The sequence below is a fragment of the Megascapheus bottae genome, unplaced genomic scaffold (genome assembly GCF_031878675.1).
Source record: "Megascapheus bottae isolate mThoBot1 unplaced genomic scaffold, mThoBot2.hap1 HAP1_SCAFFOLD_147, whole genome shotgun sequence".
Classification (NCBI taxonomy): Eukaryota; Metazoa; Chordata; class Mammalia; order Rodentia; family Geomyidae; genus Megascapheus; species Megascapheus bottae.
The window spans coordinates 309,199-314,529 of NW_028327571.1; positions in this window are offsets into that span (position 1 = coordinate 309,199).

Here is a 5,331-nt window from a genome sequence, read left to right on the forward strand (position 1 = left end):
GTAAGTGAAGTCCCAGAATGGAATTGAGTGAAGTCCTAGAATGAAGGTGTGTGAAGTCCTAGAATGGAGGTAAGTGAAGTCACAGAATGCAGGTGTGTGAAGTCACAAAATGGAGGCGTGTAAAGTCATAGAATGGAAGAGTTTGAAGTCAGAATGGAGGTGTGTGAAGTCACAGTGGAGGTGTGTGATGTCACAGAATGAAGGTGTGTGAAGTCACACAATGGAGTTGTGTGAAGTCACAGAATGGAGGTGTGTAAAGTCACAGAATGGATGTGGGTGAAGTCACAGAATGGAGGTGTGTGAAGTCATAGAATGGACGTTTGTGAAGTCATAGAATGGAGGTGGGTGAAGTCAGAATGGAGGTGTGTGAAGTCAGAGTAGAGTTGAGTGAAGTCACAGAATGGTGGTGTGTGAAGTCATAGAATGGAGGTGTGTGAAGTCATAGAATGGCGGTTTGTGAAGTCATAGAATGGAGGTGTGTGAAGTCACAGAATGGAGTTGTGTGAAGTCAGAATGGAGGTGTGTGAAGTCACAGAATGAAGGTGTGTGAAGTAAGAGAATGGAGGTGAGTGTAGTCAAAGATTGCAGGTGTTTGAAGTCAAAGAATGGAGATGTGTGAAGTCAGAATGGAGGTTTGTGAAGTCACAGAATGGAAGTGTGTGAAGTCATTGAATGGAGGTTTCTGAAGTCAGAATGGAGGTGTGTGAATTCACAGAATGGAGGTGAGTGAAGTCACAGAGTGGGGATGTGTAGTCATAGAATGGAGGTTTGTGACGTCAGAGAATGGAGGTGTGTGAAGTCATAGAATGGAGGTGTGTGACGTCAAAGAGGAGGTGTGTGAAGTCAGAATGGAGGTATGTGAAGTCACAGAATGGAGGTGTGTGAACTCAGAATGGAGGTGTGTGAAGTCACAGAATGGAGGTGTGTGAAGTCATAGAATGGAGGTGTGTGAAGTCAGAATGGAGGTGTGTGAAGGCAGAAGGAGGTGTTTGAAGTCATAGAATGGATGTTTGTGAATTAAGAATGGAGGTGTGTGAAGTCATACAGTGGAGGTTTGTGAAGTCACAGAATGGATGTGTGTGAAGACACAGAATGAAGGTGAGTGAAGTCACAGTATGGAATTGTGTGAAGTCGTAGAATGGAGGTGTGTGAGGTCCTAGAATGGAGGTGTGTGAAGTTAGAGACTGTAGGTGTGTAGTCAGAGAATGTAGGTGTGTGAAGTCAAAGAATGGAGGTGTGTGAAATCATAGAATGGAGATGTGTGAAGTCATAGAATGGAGGTGTGAAGTCAAAGAGGAGGTATGTGAAGTCAGAATGGAGGTGTGTGAAGTCACAGAAATGAGGTGTGTGAACTCAGAATGGAGGTGTGTAAAGTCAGAATGTAGGTGTGTAAAGTCATAGAATGGAGGTGTGTGAAGTCACAGAATGGAGGTGTGTGAAGTCACAGAATGGAGATGTGTGAAGTCATAGAATGGAGGTGTGAAGTCAAAGAAAAGGTATGTGAACTCAGAATGGAGGTGTGTGAAGTCACAGAATGGAGGTGTGTGAAGACATAGTATGGAGTTGTGTGAAGTCAGAATGGAGTTGTGTGAAGTAACAGAATGGAGATGTGTGAAGTCACAGAATGGAGGTGTGAAGTCAAAGAGGAGGTGTGTGAAGTCAGAATGGAGGTGTGTGAAGTCACAGAAAGGAGGTGTGTGAAGTCAGAGAATGGAGGTATATCAAGTCACAGAATGGAGGTGTGTGAAATCATAGAATTGAGGTGTGTGAAGTCACAGAATGGTGGTGTGTGAAGTCATAGAATGGAGGTGTGTGAGGTCACAGAATGGAGGTGTGTGAAGTGAGATTGGGGGTGTGTGAAATCATAGAATTGAGGTGTGTGAAGTCAGAATGGAGGTGTGTGAAGTCATAGAATGGAGGTGTTTGAAGTCAGAGAATGAAGGTGTCAGAAGTCACAGAATCGAGGTGTGTGCAGTCATAGAATGGAGGTGTGTGAAGACAAAGAGGAGGTGTGTGAAGTCATAGAATGGACGTGTGTGAAGTCATAGAATGGAGGTGTGTGAAGCCAGAATGGACGGGTGTGAAGTCAGAATGGAGGTGTGTGAAGTCACAGAATGGAGGTGTGTGAACTCAGAATGGAGTTGTTTGAAGTCACAGAATGAAGATGTGTGAAGTCATAGAATGCAGGTGTGTGAAGTCATAGAATGGAGGTGTGTGAAGTCACAATGGAGGTGTATGAAGTCACAGAATGGAGTTGCGTGTAGTCAAAATGGAGGTGTTTGAAGTCACAGAATGAAGGTGTGTGAAATCACAGAATGGAGTTGTGTGAAGTCAGAATGGAGGTGTGTGAAATCATAGAATGGAGGTTTGTGAACTCAGAATGGAGGTGTGTTAAATCAGAATGGAGGTGTGTGAAGTCAAAAATGGAGGTGTGTGAAGTCATAGAATGGAGGTTGTGAAGTCATAGAATGGAGGTGTGTAAAGTCATCGAGTGGAGTTGTGTGAAGACACAGAATGAAGGTGAGTGAATTCACAGTATGGAATTGTGTGAAGTCCTAGAATGGAGGTGTGTGAAGTCCTAGAATGGAGGTAAGTGAAGTCACAGAATGCAGGTGTGTGAAGTCACAGTTGAGGTGTGTAAAGTCATAGAGTGGAAGAGTTTGAAGTCAGAATGGAGGTGTGTGAAGTCAGAGTGGAGGTGTGTGAAGTCACAGAATGAAGGTGTGTGAAGTCACAGAATGGAGGCGTGTGAAGTCACAGAATGGATGTGGGTGAAGTCACAGAATGGAGGTGTGTGAAGTCATAGAATGGACGTTTGTGAAGTCATAGAAAGGAGGTGTGTGAAGTCAGAATGGAGGTGTGTGAAGTCAGAGTGGAGTTGTGTGAAGTCACAGAATGGTGGTGTGTGAAGTCATAGAATGGACGTGTGTGAAGTCATAGAATGTAGGTGTGTGAAGTCACAGAATGGAGGTGAGTGAAGTCATAGACTGCAGGTGTGTGAAGTCAAAGAATGGAGATGTGTGAAGTCAGAATGGAGGTGTGTTGAAGTCACAGAATGGAGCTGTGTGAAGTCATTGAATGGAGGTTTCTGAAGTCAGAATGGAGGTGTATGAAGTCACAGAATGGAGGTGAATGAAGTCACAGAGGGGGGATGTGTAGTCATAGAATGGAGGTTTATGAAAGTCATAGAATGGAGGTGTGTGAAGTCAGAATGGAGGTATGTGAAGTCACAGAATGGAGGTGTGTGAACGCAGAATGGAGGTGTTTGAAGTCACAGAATGGAGGTGTGTGAAGTCATAGAATGGAGGTGTGTGAAGTCAGAATCGAGGTGTGTGAAGGCAGAAGGAGGTGTTTGAAGTCATAGAATGGATGTTTGTGAATTAAGAATGGAGGTGTGTGAAGTCATACAATGGAGGTTTGTGAAGTCACAGAATGGAGGTGTGTGAAGACACAGAATGAAGGTGAGTGAAGTCACAGTATGGAATTGTGTGAAGTCGTAGAATGGAGGTGTGTGAGGTCCTAGAATGGAGGTGTGTGAAGTTAGAGACTGTAGGTTTGTAGTCAGAGAATGTAGGTGTGTGAAGTCACAGAATGGAGGTGTGTGAAGTCATAGAATGGAGATGTGTGAAGTCATAGAATGGAGGTGTGAAGTCAAAGAGGAGGTATGTGAAGTCAGAATGGAGGTGTGTGAAGTCACAGAAAGGAGGTGTGTGAACTCAGAATGGAGTGTGTGAAGTCAGAATGTAGGTGTGTAAAGTCATAGAATGGAGGTGTGTGAAGTCACAGAATGGAGGTGTGTGAAGTCAAAGAGGAGGTGTGTGAAGTTAGAATGCAGGTGTGTGAAGTCACAGAATGGAGGTGTGTGAAGTCAGAAAATGGAGATCTATGAAGTCACAGAATGGAGGTGTGTGAAGTCATAGAATTGAGGTGTGTGAAGTCACAGAATGGGGGTGTGTGAAGTCACAGAATGGAGGTGTGTGAAGTCAAAATGGAGGTGTGTGAAGTCATAGAATGGATGTGTGTGAGGTCACAGAATGGTGGTGTGTGAAGTGAGATTGGGGGTGTGTGAAAACATAGAATGGAGGTGTGTGAAGTCAGAATGGAGGTGTGTGAAGTCACAGAATGGAGGTGTGTGAACTCAGAATGGAGTTGTTTGAAGTCACAGAATGAAGATGTGTGAAGTCATAGAATGCAGGTGTGTGAAGTCATACAATGGAGGTGTGTGAAGTCACAATGGAGGTGTATGAAGTCACAGAATGGAGTTGCATGAAGTCAAAATGGAGGTGTTTCAAGTCACAGAATGAAGGTGTGTGAAATCACAGAATCGGGGTGTGTGAAGTCAGAATGGAGGTGTGTGAAATCATAGAATGGAGGTTTGTGAACTCAGAATGGAGGTGTGTTAAATCAGAATGGAGGTGTGTGAAGTCAAAGAATGGAGATGTGTAAAGTCATCGAATGGAGGTGTGTGATGTCATAGAATGGAGGTGTGTGAAGACAAAGAGGAGGTGTGTGAAGTCAGAATGGAGGTGTGTGACGACACAGAATGCAGTTGTGTGAACTCAGAATGGAGGTGTGTGAAGTCACAGATTGGAGGTGTGTGAAGTCACAGAGGGGGTGTGTGTAGTCATAGAATGGAGGTTTGTGACGTCAGAGAATGGAGGTGTGTGAAGACACAGAATCTAGGTGAGTGAATTCACAGTATGGAATTGTGTGAAGTCCTAGAATGGAGGTGTGTGAAGTCCTAGAATGGAGGTAAGTGAAGTCACAGAATGCAGGTGTGTGAAGTCACAGAATGGAGGTGTGTAAAGTCATAGAATGGAAGAGTTTGAAGTCAGAATGGAGGTGTGTGAAGTCAGAGTGGAGGTGTGTGAAGTCACAGAATGAAGGTGTGTGAAGTCACAGAATGGAGGTGTGTGAAGTCACAGAATGGAGGTGTGTGAAGTCAGAGAATGGATGTGTGTGAAGTCACAGAATGGAGGTGTGTGAAGTCATAGAATGGACGTTTGTGAAGTCATAGAATGGAGGTGTGTGACGTCAGAATGGAGGTGTGTGAAGTCAGAGTGGAGTTGTGTGAAGTCACAGAATGGTGGTGTGTGAAGTCATAGAATGGAGGTTTGTGAAGTCATAGAATGGCGGTTTGTGAAGTCATAGAATGGAGGTGTTTGAAGTCACAGAATGGAGTTGTGTGAAGTCAGAATGGAGGTGTGTGAAGTCACAGAATGTAGGTGTGTGAAGTCACAGAATGGAAGTGAGTGTAGTCATAGACTGCAGGTGTGTGAAATCACAGAATGGAGATGTGTGAAGTCAGAATGGAGGTGTGTGAAGTCACAG